Here is a 17271-nt window from a genome sequence, read left to right on the forward strand (position 1 = left end):
TGTTCCTTAGGGCATATAAAGGAAGGAAAATGAGTGCGGTTTGGTTTCGTCCGCTAAAAAGCATATGGCGGCCAATTTTCAAAATGGCGTCCTTTTGAGCTATAATGTAATCTAAAGTTTGTCGTAGGTGGCTGAAATTTTAGTATGTTATAGCTGGCATCAAGACCTTTCCAACGATAGGTCAAACACCTTTGTACGTTACGTAGAACCGGAGATATGAGCTTCTAAAGAAAAACCTAAAAATGACAATATCTCAGGTTCTAGGGTACCTAGGAAGTCAAATGACCTATCGTTGGAAAGGTCTTGATGCCAGCTATAACATACTAAAATTTCAGCCACCTAAAACAAACTTTAGATTACATTATAGCTTAAAAGGACGCCATTTTGAAAATTGGCCGCCATATGCTTTTTAGCGGACGAAACCAAACCGCACTCATTTTCCTTCCTTTATATGCCCTAAGGAACATTTATGCCAATTTTCAGCTTTCTAGCACTGCCTGCAGTCTTTTGCCGTGAGTTGACCTAACTAACTGTGTGTGTTGGTAAAAGAGATGAATTAAGTTGTTAGCATTCAAGAGGGATTGCCTGGCCACTTTGCATATTCATCGGCAACATTACTAAACTGTTTTCAAAACATTACATCGCGCCATATCATTTAATTGGGCTTATCCAACCAATTAGGCGGTAAGAAAAAAGGAAATGTTAAATTTTGTTTTGTCCAAATTTAGTGCTGTCAAAGAACTGTCTAATTTTGCAGTCAAATTTTACTGCTGTCAAAGAACTGTCAAACTTTGCTGTCAAAATTTAGTGCTGTCAAAAAATTGTCTAATTTTGCTGTAAATAGATAATGCTGTCAAAAAATTGTCTAATTTACGTTATCAAAATTTCTGGCTGTGAATAAGGCCCTGGCTTTGTCGTCAAAATCTCTTTCTGTCGAAATTCTATTGAACAGTTATAACAAAACTATGAAATTATTTGAATGTCAAACAAAGCTGTCAAACTGCAGCTATGTAAGAAAAAAAATTGTCAAACCCCCGAAATTTCAAAAAAATGTCAAAATTGGATGTCAAATTTTACGTCAAAGATTCAATGTAAGAATAAAATTCAAAATCGAAAAAATTATCTTTAAGTTTAAAGGCATTTTTCAGCAATTAAATAGTAATTCAATTAAATTAATAACATCACCCAGCTGATGGGAGAGAATGTTTTCAAAAAAAATTTATATATGATGAAACAATCAATTTAGCGCACAAACTCAACAATGCTTTAGATTATTTTTAGACGCAGTTATTGTTGCGACCGAGTGAACTAAAAATAAAGAAACCAATTTATTTGTCACTCTTCCTTCGCTTTAACCAAAAACCTCCCATCATGTGTTTGCATATTTCTGTGTTCAAGTTTACTAAATTCAAAATATATCCTTCATTTATTGCAAAATTCTCTTGTTTATTGACTTTCTAGGACACAAAATAAATATATCCGTTACTCTATTTAAAAACAAACGACCCTTTTTGGACTAACTGTCAAACAACGAAATTTAGAATAACTTCTGTCAAAAAAATCAAACGTCACCGTTTTTCCTTGTCAATGGGAAACGTATTATTTTTGGCGCTCAATAAACAAATATTTTTAAAGCTTTCACTTTCCATTTCATTTGCGAGAGTTTTAAGTAAATTAAATAGTTTTTAAGTATTTTCTTTTTACAAACACACATAATAAAAAAGTCACGAATGACTTTCTTCCACAATGTACAACTTCCCCATTTGTAATTCTCATTGTAATTATGACATGCAAATGAGTGTTGAATGAATAAAACAAATTGATTACCTTATGTCAACATCAAGTGAAGTAATTAGTAGTTTACAGAGTAAATAGTGGGTGATATATCCATACTATTTAGTCCCAAAAGAAAAGCACATAGACGTTTGACAAATGTCCCACTTTTGCACAACACTTAGCACCAAATTTTTATTTTCTTAATAGTTTTTAAAACCTCAATTCCTTAACTATTATCATTGATTCTTTTTTTGATTCAATCACCACAACCGCCAATCGATCTGTCACTCTTTTGATTTGAGGTTATGTCACCACAATTTGACAGTTCTACACTTAAAATTAAACATCAATTTACAACGTTTTTTTTCTGAGTGTACTCAGAATGTGCGTTAGACTTTAAGTTTTTTTTCTTTTGAGTTTTCTTTTTTTCGCAACAAACGATCACTTTTTTTTGCACACTGTCCACATTAAATCACATTAAATTTGCTAAAATATTGATTTTGCACAGAAACTTGTCGAGGAATTTCCCCACACTTGTTATCTACTTAAGGATATTCCAACTGGTCGTCATGGATTCAACGTGACCTTACTCAGGAAATTTCCTCGAACAGGATGAATTTTCACCCAACGGTAATGGCTCTGCGACTCCTTCCACTGCTGCTCTGGATTAGGCTCCCTCGGGGAAAATCTGCAGACACAATGAAAAACATATTAATGATACAACATTAACAGAGATTTTCTCAAGGTATTTAAAACATTATCATTTGGCCATCTTCATGAGCTGAACGAGCACAGCGTGAAGAGCAAGAAAAAAAAACAATCCTTCCCAAGATACTCATTAATTGACCCCGTAAAAAAGGGATGAAAAAAATCATCTCAAGATTAAATCTTCTTTTATTTTCCTCCATTGCGTGTCTTTAAGTCTTTCTTGAGAGTTTTGTCCGTTTTGGGGATTTAAAATGAATGCCAAAAATTGAGGTTAAAAGGGCAAAAGTAATTTGGAGAAATTCCAATGCTTGTTGGTACATCAATCAACAACCCATTCTTTTTGACCTGCTATTAATGCGGATTTCGGGGTACTTTTTGCCGGATTTAAAATGTACACAATGCTGAAATTTCAGTGAAAGTTTGCGAAATGTTCAGAAAAAGGTTTTTTAAACGACAGAGGCGTAGTCAGGGACGTATTTTGGGGTATTTGACGTATTTTTGGTTTAACCTTTTGTTTACAGGATATCTTAAGAGATTTAAAGAATTTAATTCAAAGCTAGTACACATTAGAAAGATGATTTTTAAACAATTAAATGATAACGTCAAATAATCGTAAGAAAAAGAAACGTCAAAGTAAGAAATTGTCATTTTTTAACATCTGTCAAAGAACTGTCAAAAACACTTTTCAACGCTTCAAAAGAACTTAAATTCTAATCTCTTTTCTAAAGTAAACCAGCAATGAATAAAAAAACGAAATATATCAACAGGTTATAAGTTTTCACGAGAGTTCCCTTCAGTGATTTCCCTTCCGAGTATTTTCTTCTCTCTACACATCCTCCCACCACCCCCGAATTTCTCGGAAGAAAATGGAGATACGTTGCCCTGGAGATATTTTGAAATAAAAAAAATTAATTGATTTTATCCGTGATATGCGCAATTGAGAAAAAAATACGCGGAGAGAGAAAACCTTAATTTTGCTGTTTGTGTGCTTAAAATTTCACATGAATCGCTAATGAAGCATAGCGGATGGCTAAAAATAGCGCCCCAAAGACAATACACACGGAAGATTCATCGGGGAAATTTTCTCAACTTTGTCACAAACATTTTTGAGACGTTGGAATGCATTTTTCACGAAGATTTCGGCGGAATATTTTGAGAATTTCAAGAATTAAGAGATTTTTCAGTGTTAAAGCCTTTTCAATTCTTGCTGAGAAGGAGTGAACGATAAGATAATGAAAGTGATGCTGACTCACCGAATTTTTGGTTGCATTTTCTTCCCAACCAATTGGGCATTATTAGCCATTCTCTGGTCTTTTGGGGACAATTTAGGGTTCCCTCTGTCACACAATTTGCAGCTGGGAGTGAGATTACCCAGCATGAGTCATTAAATCTCATGCGAAAAGCTGAGTGATTGAATTTCAAAAGAGATAAGTAATCGATGAGTAAGTCGAAAATGTCGATAAGTTGCAAGGATAGTCAACCGGGATAAAGCGACGCCTTGAACTTATGCCAAGATGGCGGCTCAAGCAGCAAAATTATGACTAAAATAGTGCAAAATCTATCAAAAATTTCCATTTAATATCGACTCCCTCCGATCGAAGCCACTACAAACGCGGTTTTACAGCCAATAATCCCACATCTGACACCACAACCCCGTGGCTTCCATACGAGTCAATTCATAATGCCACCGTAAACATAACCAAGCTGTTTTAATTCACTTTCCTACTTTGAATATAAAATTCCATTTACAATTATATTATCTCTCAATTTTAATTAAATTACATCCGTTTGTCCACATACACCGTGCTTCTGCCATTTTCACCCCCAACCCTTTCACTTTTCCACGGAATTTTCCGCCACATACATTTTTTTTTCGGGGAAATATATTAGCAGTGTAAAATGCAAAAAAAATGTACTGGTAAGCTGACCAAGCTTACGAGAGCTGTGTTTCTTTCAGTGTACCAATTTTGTGAGAGCAAATTAGAACGCGAATTTGTTTAAATACATGCAAAATCGGGAAAAGTTGAAAAGTCATCCCCCAAGAAATCTTTAAAATGCCATATCTCGGGAACGGCTCCATAGATTTTCGAGTTTGAGCTATCGTTGGAAAGGTCTTAACCTCAACTATAATATATTAAAATATGAAGTAAATCGATAATGGCATTTTCGAAATATTCGAGTTCGAAATTTTCGAAAATTTTGATTTTGACTTTAGCGCCTCTCGCGGCCATTTCTCGAACTTCCAATGTTCTACACATTTGTAGGGCTTCACGAAACCTTTCATTTGCACTTGAGTTGATCAAAATCCGACTTGTAGAACCCGAGATATGACATGCCAACTTTGGAAGGCTATATCTCGAGAACGGCGACATAGATTTTCTTCATTTTTGGCATGGAGCTAGATAATATGGTCAGCTATAACATATCAAAAAATGAAGCAAATCGATAATGGCGTTTTCGAGATATTCATCGAAAACTAATCGAAAATTTTGTTTTTGATTTTTGGCCCCCTAGCGGTCACTTTTGAAACTTCGGATGTTCTAGAGAGTTGTAGGGTTTGTTGAGATCTTTCATTTGAGCCCGGGTTGATCGAAATCGGTCAAGCCGTTTTCGAGTTATGGACGATTTTCGATGAAAAATTGAGGCGGCCATATTGACTAAACGGCTTGACCGATTTTCGAAAATGAGGCATCGTTGGAAAGCTCTTGATGGCCCCTACAACATATAAAAATTTCAGCCCTCTAGCTATAATAGGGGCTGAGATATAGGCAAAACAAAATTTTGAGGTTATTCAAAATGGCGGACGGGGGGGTGGGGGGTAAAATTTGACATCATAATCGGATGTCTTCCAGTCGATATTTAAACTTTGCCGTTTACCGCAAGTCTCTATCTATCACCGTTCTCTCGCAATTTAGCGTTGTACTCCGGCCGGACGGCCGGACGGCCGGAAAAAAAATTTTTTGGCGCATACGTTTTTTGGAATGTGGGGACCCTAATTCGTGCTCATCCCAAGTTTGAGCCCGATCTGACGACTTTCGATTTTGCTCGGTACACAAAAGCTGTGTCTGAAAGAAACACAGCTAAAACCTTATAATGGTACAAGCTTTAAAATTAATTATAAAATTGCATAAAATGAAAAAAAAAAAAGAAAAAAAGAGAGAATATAGCACCTGATATGCGGCGGAAAACAATTGAAATGTGGCACTTTTTTCGTCATTTTTGCTCTCTTTTCATCTCCTCAGTGAAATTTCCTTACAAATGGTGGAAGAAATGGGTGTATGAATAGCACAAGAGTGCTTTTAAATTAATCCAAAATAAAATGAAGAAGTGAGTGTGATTCTCAAGACAAAAAAACGCGTAATATACAGTAAAAGAAACAGTTTTTTTTCTTCTTCTTATCTCAAGATTTTTTCCTTATTCTTCGTTTTTTTTGTACAGAGACAGAGAGAGAGAGACGAAATTATTGCATGCAAGCTGGCTACACATAAAAAAAAGTTTCATTTCTATTTATTTTTCAACCATTTCTCCACACTATTCTCCCCGCTAAAGTGTGGAAAAGGGCAATGCGGGAAAAAAGGCAATGAAATATTTTTCTATGCTGTATGAAATTGAATTTCGAGCTCATTGAGAGCTGTAGTGAAACAAAGGAAACACTCTTAGGGTGAAATTCACAAGTCAGACAGACTTAACTTTCTTTAAGAAAGACTTAAATTTTCTTAAGATTCTTAAAGTTTACCTAAGATCTTTTAAGTTTTCTGAAGAATGCCTTAAGTTTTCATAATACTTCTTAAGAAAAATCCTTGAGATCTCCTAAGAAATATTTGAGATTTTTAAATTTTCTTAAGCAAAACTTGAAATATCTTCAGTCAAACTGAATTGGGCTAAATTGGCTAAATGCACATTTTTCAGCGATTTTTTCTGGTCGCTTTCGAACATCAAAATTCGTAAAAATCATCAAAATATACATTTTGCTCGATTTATTTAAAGAAATCATCAGTTTTCCTTAAAAAAAAAACTTTAGAATCTTAAATTTTTCCTGAGACATTTTAAGTTTTTTCTCAAAAAATCTTTAAAAAAAAAACTTAAAACATTCGTAAGAAAACTTAAATAATCTTAAGTAAACATTAAGAATCTTAAGAAAACTTAAGTCTTTCATAAAGGAGAATCTTAAGTCTATCTGACTAGTGAATCTTACCCTTAAACTAAAAGCCCTCATTCTACGGAGAAGTTTCCTTAGAACAAATATTAGGATTCTTGTGGAATTTTCTGTTAGATCTAAAGCAAATTCTTAGGAAGAATTTCAAGATTGCTATATAAATTTCAAGGAAAATTTCACGAAAAATACTTCAAAATTGCTTTCAAAAGGTAATAGAGCAATTTTTAGTCACATCGGGGTTAATAAATTCGTATAAAGGAAGAATTTTAAGTTTTCTTCATGAAATTCAGTTTCAGTTTCAAGAAATTGGCTTGAAGATTACTTAAAAATTTTTTTTCTGCAGAATTTTCTAATAAACTTCCATGAAAAACTCAAATAAAAATATCCCCAAGCACATCAGGGTTAATAATCCCTGGTAAACTTTCCACTATTCCATTCAATATGCGCTATATAAACAATTTTCTCGTGTAATCGAGAAGCGAATGAGCAAGAAAAAAATCTTTACGGTTATAATTGAAGATAATTTCCTTTGATACCTACAATGTAGCAACAAAAAACAATCTCAGCCATTTTTTTGGACGTCTGTTAATCTTTCGATAAATCTCGTCGCACATTTTCTCGTCTGTGTGTGCGTTAACCCATTAATGTTGCTATTGTTTCACAATAAAGTGCGGAAGAAGTTTTCAATAAAAGAGCCATTGTTTTGCTTTTTTTGTGAGCTGCCTCTGGGTGAAAAGTTGAATGATTTTCGTTCAAGAGATTCTTTGGATTTTTCGGGGGTGATTCATTGAGGAAAAACAATGAAGAAGAACGAGTCCGTAGTGATTAGTTTCCCATTGCAGATTTTCTTACTAATTGACCATGACATTGATGGGATTTTTTAAAAGGCATCCAAGTGGTTTTTTGTGTCCTTAATTCAGTTTTTATTAAATTATGAGAAAGTTTTGGGGAAATTCGATTTTTTTCGCGGGAATAGTTTTTTTTAAATTTCGAAAAGGGAACAGGGAAATGGTGTGAAAGGTTAAAGGATATAAAATTCATCCACGACACCAATGTTTGATCGATTTCATGAATGTTGTACTTTCAAATGGACGTGTTTCCATTAAAAAAGAAAATTCCTGACATTCACTTTGAGACATTCAAGGGATGTAATTTAATTCATAATGTTTGTTGTTTTCCCTCCAGAACGGTGGGGTTCTCTCTCACTCACCTCTGTTCATTTATGCGGTTTCCCTATTCAAAGTGGGTGAGTGAACAAGTTTTAATGACTTGCCAACATATTTTACTTCACCCTTTTTGTCCCAAACATTGTCTACAAAATTAATTTTCATCAATGCCCTGTGAATTGTTGGGTTTTATTGAAAAATAATTTCTCATGCGTTAAAATTGTGCAAACTCGGAAATTCTCTCATTAATTTGTCATTGATATATCACACATGATTTTCACTGGGAAATACAAAAAATAAACCTTTGAAATCCCTTCCAAAGGGCTGCTGAAATGCAATATTTTGAAATATGAAACCGCAATAAAAGGGAATCATTCATAAAATTTTAATTAAAACAACTCAAATTAATTCAATTTGCAGGAGAAAAAAAAATGGTCATCAATCGTATTTGAACCTGTGATACTTTGTTTATGAACTACCGTCCTAACCAACTAACCTAATTAACTATCTACTTATGCAGTATAAAGTAATTTTTCCGATAATAAAATCCTTTGCAATTTAACGAATTTTACGATAGAATTACACGTATTTTAAAGACCTTTAATACGCAACAATGCATCTCTTCGTTGAAAGAATTTTAGCACCGGGGAGAAAGGTAAATGTTTACGGGGGTGGAAAGAGCCCTCATGAATCCCTGGGTAATCACCAAAAGTGACAACACCATAAAAGCAAAGAAGACCATTCCTCGTTGGGTGATAAAAATCGGGCTATACGAAAGACAAAAACCCATAAAGTCCAGGCAGACACACACACACACAGCAATAGTTGGCCCCTTTGGGTCGCAAAAGAGCGAAAAGAAAGTTACGGTATTTTAATTTATGCGAAGAAATACACACACACAACGCATTGAAGCATAAGATTCCGCAGAGAGATTTCTTCTTCCAAAACCCCCTCTTAAAAAAACAGAAAAGAAGAAGAAAAGATTGCGAGATTGGAGAGAGAATCGTCGTCCGTGTTACAAGAAGAAGAAAAAAATAAGTCTTGGAAGATTGCAATGAAAAGAAGTTGAGAGGAAAACGGCGCACGACTGCGGTGAGATTTTTATTAAAGAAAAAAAAACTTTTCATCGATTGGCATTTTGAAAGTGAAAGAAATGATTGTAAAAGAGACACATCGTCAATGTTCTTTTTACCCAACCCATTAATTGGCTCTCAGGTGGCAATTATCGGGGTTATTTTATCTGTATAAAATAAATACATCCTATAGCTCGATGAGATTTAAGGTTAAAGTATGAAGAAATAATGGAGAAGGGGCGCTTCACATTTTTTTCTTAAAAAACTCATAAACCTTATGCTCGCAGCACACAGGTTACACGGCGAAGCGAGCATTTAAAAACTTTGTAAACTCGTTTCATTTTATTTATGAGTGAAGGTGTTTTGTAATTAATGAGCAGTGAAGCACCGCAGCGCCTCTCGTGGCAAATATAGAAGATCTTTGGGCCCTCTTGCGTGGAAAATTATCTTATTTTTTAGGGAAAGAATCTTCTAATCTAAACTGATTACAATTTCATTGTAAGAAAATTTAAAGATTTTTTCTGCGACGGGTGGAAGATTTAATAAACTGTTTGGGAGCATTTAAAGCCCTCTAGCGGAGAAATAGACTTTCAATGTAACGCCCTATCTAGTACATTTATTATTCTTGTATGAAGAGACTGGAAATATTAATTGACTTTTATGTAAAAATAAATCATAGTTCTAATCATACTATTTTTATTGCGAAACACATTTAGCCTCTAGCGGGATTTTTAATTTTAAGACATCATTTGGTATCTTTTAATCAAATAAAAATGCAATTAAAAAATTATCTTTCTAAACAATTATTTTGAAAATTCTTAGCGAAAACTGAATAATCAAAATGTTCTTAATAAAATAAGGGATGGTCACGTTATTTTGGAAACTCGGGGACTTTCAAGAGCGATTTTCAAGCCAATTTTGAAACCAAAAATTCGAAATTTGCTTGCACTCTTGTTAAATGGCCAAATATTGATAAGAATTCAGTATTTTCCATTTAGAAAATAAATTTTTGTGCTCAAAAAAATTATTTGAAATTCTCACATTTTGTCCATTTTGTTCCTGTAGAGTTTCCAAAATAACGTGACCATCCCTTAAAAAAGCCCTCTAGCGGGAAAATATCTTTAAGAATATCCTTTTAATAAGAACAAGAAAAGATTTATAATTAATTTAAATGAAAAAGGAAATTTACTTGCTACGAATCAAATGAAAAGAAGAACTATTTCGAAAAATTCTTTAGATTAATCTCAATGAAATTTTGAAAGTTTTAAGCCCTCTAGCGGAGAAATATTCTAAAGAACGCGGGTAAAATTCTTATAAAGACCACAATATTGAAGTAAACAAGACTGTGAGAAAGATTAATCCACTTCTATCCTAAGAAATTCGAAGCTTACAATTCAAGCTTATCTTTAAAAAAAATTTAAAGCCCTCTAGCGGGGAAATTTCTTCAAAAATGCTTAAGAATTTCAAAAAAAATAAATAAAGAATCAATGATAATAAAAAAAAGTAAATTATTCTTTTAAAAATTAAGTAAAAGAAGAACATTTTTACTGCCCCTTAAGAGACTCTATAAATTCAGTTGTAAAGCTATATATGCAAAAGCTATATAACAGGTGAAGCACACAAAGGGAGACCTTCGGGCATTTGACGGAGAGTCTCACGATTGCTCTATCAACCACATTATCTCGCAACTTGTCTCGCGACTTTTACGTCTTCCACATAATTCCCTCTGTCTGTATTACACAATTTCACTGTCATTCCTTCTCTCTATATATACTATTTTCTACGCATTACTGTTCGATATTTCTCTGGGTCATTGAACGGCTCACATTGAGCTCTCAACCCCTCCCTGTAGGGGGGTAAGCGAGTCACCCTGTGTGTAGAGGCATGTAAGTAAGTACATTGAAGGTTGATCGCATCGACGACACCCAAACCGTCCCAAGGTACAAAAAAAAGGGTCCACCACGTCGAGGAAAGGAGAGACAGAAGAGAAGAGAAAAAGTAAAAAATAAAAAAAGCAATGAAAATATAAGTGAATTATTCAATTCCCTCCTGGCAAGAGGCCATTTGGGGAAGGAAAACAAAGAGCATGAGGAGAACGCTATGAAAGGGAGAAATGAACAACAGGTAAATAAACATCCCTTCACCACCCCCCGACATAAACCACCCTCATCCTCAAATATTCGTCCTTTAGCTTCGTCACAAAATCACAGATGGTTAGATTAACTTTTTCATCTTCACACACACAGAGAATTTCCTTCTCTCCTCATGTTGACTATCTCTTCAATTTATCAATCTCACAATCACATTGTACTTAAAAGCGCTCCTTTTCACATCCCTCCTGCCTGCCTGGCTGGCTGGCAAACACAATCCTCATCTTCCCATTTCGTCTCGTTCTCTTTGTGTGTGAAAAGGAAATGTCTCACAAATTGACATAGTTGCTGATAGGATTTTAATAAAGAAAAGAAAAAAAGAAAAAGAATTGACGAATTGCCAAGAAGACGCAAAGTCTAACTTTGAATGTTATTTTATACAAATACATAGTTTAGTTTGTGGCAAATCCACATTAAACATGAGGTTAAAACAACAAAGAAAATTCTTTGAGATAAATAGAGGATTTATCAATTTACTGAGTTTATGCCTTTATCAATTTAAAGCCTCAAATTCGGATGAATTAAATAAATTTCTCAAGAATTGCTGATTAATTCAAAGCTTTGCATTGATTGAAAGCTACATGAGTGCAGAGAATGGGCGAATTTTAGGGAATAAATTCACAAGAAGAACTTTCATTAGAATCTTTAATTTATTCAAATAAAAGGCCTTATTCAGCGAGCAAGAAACTCTTGAAATCTTGGAAATTTGTGTTGAAATTTGAAAATTTCAAACGAATTTCAAAGGTTTCTTGGTCGTTGAATAATGCCCAGAGTCTTATTCATATTGATCGGGATCAGTCCCTAGCGTGTAACCAAATTTTTTTTTAATTATTGTAAAGCATTTTAAAAAGACTCAAGAAAAGCAAGATCATTTCCCGGAAAATCTCTGAAAAATATATTAATTTTCTTTAAGAAAAAATATCAATATTAAACAAAAAACGAGAAAACTCTCGTTCGAGCACTTTTCCGGGAAATTAGCACACTTTTCTTATGTCCTTTACAATGCTTCTATAAATATTTAAAAATAAAATTTGGTTGCACGCAGAGGATTGACTTCATGCACGATGAATAAGACTCTTTTGCATGGAAATTCTCAGGATATTTTAGAATAAAAACTTTCTAAGATTTTCTAATGTAAAATCCGAATTATCCCGCTTAAGGCGAAAGAAAATAAATAAAATTTAAAACTTTATATGATTTTTATTTCACTTCACAGACCGTAAGATTCTTTTTATTTAAGAATAATTCTTTTACGGTAATTTTTGAAGAAACACCTGAAGATTTTTTTGTTCCTAAATTATCTTTATTAATTTCCGCAAAATCTTTTTATTTGTCAAACAAAAACTTTAACAGATTCTTATAAAAACGATCTTTTTAGGCATGACGATATGTCTTCATGAAAATTACAATTTCTTGTGATTGAAACATAATTTTGCGATATTAATTAAAATATTTCCACCTACCACAACCCCCAATCCCCTCATTCCCCTCAATTTAATGAACTAAACATCACAAATCCTTTGAAGGCATTTAGGAAGGTATTAAGGAGATTTTCCACCCCCTAATCGGGCTATTTGTTGGATTTTGAGAACATATTATAGAGCAACAACCCTTCTTGCCCATTTAGAATGCAAACAACACCATATTTTCAACCTCATTGCAAATTCTTCCCGTTAAACACCCAAAAAGCAATCCATCTTCACCATTTTTCTGGCCCCACTCTTTGTCTCTTCGTTTTTCTTTTTTTTTGTGTCTCTCTGTTATTTACCTCCTTCTAAAAAAACCTCCACTTTGGTGCTTTTTTTTTGCTTTTACCTCCCAATCTCTTGCCCCATAACGTTTTTCACGAATATCTCGCGCGCTAAACTTTCTCCTGTTCAACAAAAAACGAGCGGTGTGACGTGAATTTTTCACACGCTGGGCTGCAACACTGAAAATTCATTTGCAACTCGTTTTCATTTTTTTTTATCTTCTCCTTTTACCAAAAAAATAAATCAACATATGAGCAAAAAAATTAAGGTTTTACATTTTGCCTTTAAAGTTTTTCGAAGGATTAATGCTACGAGTCTAATAAACGTCATGAAGAGCTGTCAAAAGTGGAAGAGCTATCAGAAAGTTCTTTTGTCAAAATAATAACTGTCAAATGAAACTTTTCTCAGGAGTCAGAAATCTTTAAACATTAAGTAATTTCAAACGAAAATGTCAATTGAACTGCTGTCAGAATTATATAACTGTCAAAAAAAAATTTGACAAAATAAACGTTAAAAATTAATCACCAATCAATTAAAGTAAAATCGAATATAACTGTTGTCAAAAGAGCTGTCAACAGAAGCTTATGTGCCAAAAATTAACTAATGTCAAAAGGAATCTCCTGTCAAGACAAACTTCTGTCAAACAATAACTACTGTCAAAAATCAATTGTCATTTTAGACAAATTATTTGAAGTAAAAAAAAACGAATCAAATTAACAATTCAACTACAACAGAAATCCAACCATGTTTTGGCAAATAAATGAATTTTGTAAATCTTGTGCAGCTAATGTGGGAGGGCTAACGTTGAATGCTACTTAAATAAATTTACATAAAAATTTCACCCCTTAGCAAAGCCAAGCTCCACTGTGCAGAGAAAACCTTGTGAATTATCAAATTTCCACTTAAATATGTTGCCAAAGTCACCCCCCGAGGGTGGATGGCGGCAAAACTCGTAGACTGTGCTGTTGGAGAGACCAAAGAGAGAGGACGGGAATACATTGGGACGGAAGGGGATGAGGCAGTTTGGGGCGCCACACAAGCGCACATCTAAAATCCAATAATGGTGCTTTTGTGTCTCGATTTGCCCTTCTCTCTATACGACGGGAGGGAAACAAGCCAACCCAACCACCCACCCCCCATTTTGGGTTTGCTGCCGGAATTCTAATGGGAAAAATTGGGTGTCACGCGGAATAATTGCAAAATGTGCAAGAATAATTTATTCCACATAATATTGAAGATATTTAAGAAAAGAAATTTAATAAGAATTAAAGAATTTCCTTCTTATAATCTTATTAAAGACAAATTAGCATAAAGTAATAAAGATTTCGTGAATGTTTGCGTGGGGGCGCAGGAAAACTTTAAATGCGCGCGTGAGAAAATTGTCAAAAAAGAATTTCAACGGCATGTCAGACGTCATGAACATTAATTTTTGTAATAACATTTTGAGGGATTTTCCGGAAAATAACCCAAACAAAATTACCTTGAATTATTCAGTAGCCAGAGAAAGAGAAAATGCGGCAAAATTTGCTTGAATGACGGAGAAGAATCACCCGGTGTGCCACAGGAAAGGGAATTTCTAACAATTTCCGGTATTTCACAACAATGACAATTCAATTTCCACACCATTTCGGTGAATTTTACAAATTCACAACAGAATAAAAAGGATTTTCCTTTTGCTTTTCATTCTTATTCAAATTTTGCATTATCCTGCGAAACGTGAGTGAAGTTTCTACAAAAAACTGCGAGAAAAGCGAATTTTCTTTTTACTTATTTGAAGTTTAAATCAAAAATTGCGAGAAAAATGCAAGAAAGTAACAAAAAAATTGCAAGAAAACAATGAAGATTAGCAAAATAGAGCAGTTAAATAAACAACAACTACATAATGCTTTTGTGGAGAGCGAAGGTAAGCCAAATGGAACGTATATTATATTGCTTAATAGAAATTTTCATAAAGGGATTAACACGAAGATCCACCTTGAAATATTTATAAAACTGTGTCACTTTCCTTTTGTTGGCTACCCAACACGCACAATTTACAATGTCTGATGATGTTCATTACATTTACCCTATGTTTTCTCGTTGTTTTCGAGACAATTTCCACACACACACACAGAGTTTATAACGTGAAAATTGCAATTTAGCAAAAAGGGAAAATGAAGGAAAAATAATAATAAAAAAGTAAATAGTTGGTCTTAATTGCAATCTTTTAAAACTTCTTGAAGCTCTTGAAGCTGAGAGTCTTATGAGAAGGTGAATATTTATTTACTTAAGTAGCAAAAACGAGTTTAGAAGCAAGGTTTAGAGTACTTTTCGCAATAATGGTGCTCCACTTTGCGAACAAATCAACAACGATGGGTTAATTTAACTCTTTCACGACAAATAGGTCAATGGCGTTGGTTTATTTTGTTAATTTTCTTTCAATCATAAAATATTTTGCAAATAAAAACTTTATGTATCCCTTTAAATTCGTTTTTTACCCAATTTAATCCTTGGAGGACATTTCTGGCCACTGTGACCAAATGAATTTTTTGATCCCTCGAAAATTGAATCTATTTAACACTTCAATGACATTAATTTCTAACCTCAAATTTTTAGCTTAATTTTCTATTATAAAGAAAACGTTTTTCCAGATTTTCTCTTGACGAACTTCTAGTATTTAAAGTCATTTATTTACCAAGATAAGTTTGATAGATTTCAATCTATAGCGGTTTAAAAAGTCAAATTGGCAGCAATTACCAGTTTGGTCCTCCAGTGTTAACATAAATCTTTTTAAATTCTATGACAAAGTTTGAGGTTAGAATTATTTAATCCTACAAGGGTTAAACATTTCTAATTGGAAGAAATCAGAAATTCCCTAATTAATTCAAAGTTTCCATTTAAACGTTTTTTTACCCTCTAAGAAAATTCTTTTATCTATCCCTAAAATACAGTGATTACTCGCAGTAGAACCTTCTTCAATATTCATTTCGGTTTTTGTTAAGAAAATAACTTTTCAAACAAGGCCAACTGTCATTTAAATACAGATAAAAACGCTTTACTACGAAACATCACTGTAATATTACGTTTTCTTTGTTTTCCCTCAATTTATGACTAAAGTTGAGGCCTCACTGTATTTGAAATCCTTAACAAATAACTTTTTTTATCACAAAACGTATTTTTGTCAAATTTTCCTGTTTTTCCTGCATTTATGAGACAACAAAAGAAAATCCGCGCGTGATTTTTCCACGTCATTGTTGGTTTTTCCTTTGGGGCATGCTGTTTTGATTACTTTGACCGTTCTTTCTTCTTCATTTTCCTTCATTCCCCACATAACGAATAAATCTATTTATATAGAAAATAGCACAACATCACATATTTTGCATTATTTACTTGACAAAATATCCTTGTTGTCCGTTTAATTTGAAGAAAATTATTTTGAAAAAAGATTTTATTTCAGCACAAAAAAATCATTTTTCGATCTCAAAAAAAAACGAAGTTTAAAAAACTAAAAGGGGCGCACAAGTGGTTAAATTGAGAGATTCTTTTCCTTACGTCTTCTGTGCAATTTAGCTCCTCTCCTCACACAAATAAAGAGCGCCCAAGGACTGTTGCTTTGTGATTTTTGCACTTGATGTCATAAATGCAAAGGAGGTGTCATCAATGGGAAGGGGTGTCGGCGTAAGTTTTATTGTGAATTTTCCATCCAATTCGCAATAAGTTTTCCAACACTTTTTTCTCTTTTTTAATTTTTTTTCTAACCACCAACACACACACGAAGAATTTCTCACAGATTTTGTGCTGCAAAATATTTATTATTTGCCACTAACTGAAAAAAAAACAGCACAGTGTGTGGAAATTTTTCCTTCAAGAGGAGAGAGTTTCTTCACAATTTTTTTTTTATTTTAATATATATTGAAGGCGAACACGTCACTTATTCCATGGAGATTGCACGGATGTGTTTGTGCGCGAGCAATGTAGAAAAAACGAGCACTCTACCTATCTCCTTTGCACCTAGAGCACCACAATGCACCATCTCACTTGCACACCCTCTCGCTCTCACACACACAAACACGCGTGACAAACACACGGGCCAATAATGTAGCACAATTTCATTCGGGGGCCTTCTTTTTCACGGATTTCTCGTGATTTCTGCGGGAAGAAATGGGCGCACAATTTGGCCACGCACAGTGGCTAATTCGCTAATTTTGGCGCACTTTTATCCAAAAGGGTGGAGCCCCAATATGGGGGCCCTCTAGGCGACTTCTTCTTTCACTAAAAGCAACACACACACGGAGACCTCCGTCTCCGACGAAAGACCCACTCTGACTAAACTAACCTTATTGCCCGAACTACCAGCGAACTTCTTCGTTTTCTTCATTTCTCTTTCACATCATTTTCCGTAGCGGTGCAAACAAGGGGTACACCACTGCGTGGGGATTCTTCGTTGCAGCGCAACCGCTGATTCTCGTGATTCAATGATTCCGTTCGAATAACGGACAAATTTGAATTTCA

The 17271-nt window shown here is 34.0% G+C and overlaps 1 protein-coding gene across 2 annotated transcripts in view; it reads right to left on the reverse strand.

The window, feature by feature from the left end:
- LOC129793636 (nascent polypeptide-associated complex subunit alpha, muscle-specific form) overlaps positions 1-17088 on the reverse strand; it is a 66019-nt gene extending 48931 nt beyond the window's left edge. For both annotated transcript variants that reach the window (XM_055833798.1, XM_055833799.1), the window contains exons 1-2: positions 16312-17088; positions 1828-2464 (exon numbers count right to left, since the gene is read on the reverse strand). The gene's annotated coding sequence lies outside the window, so the exon portion shown is untranslated. The remainder of the gene's footprint in view (positions 1-1827; positions 2465-16311) is intronic.
- Between the last annotated feature and the right edge of the window lie 183 nt (positions 17089-17271).

The sequence above is a fragment of the Lutzomyia longipalpis genome, chromosome 3 (assembly GCF_024334085.1).
Source record: "Lutzomyia longipalpis isolate SR_M1_2022 chromosome 3, ASM2433408v1".
Taxonomy (NCBI): domain Eukaryota; kingdom Metazoa; phylum Arthropoda; class Insecta; order Diptera; family Psychodidae; genus Lutzomyia; species Lutzomyia longipalpis.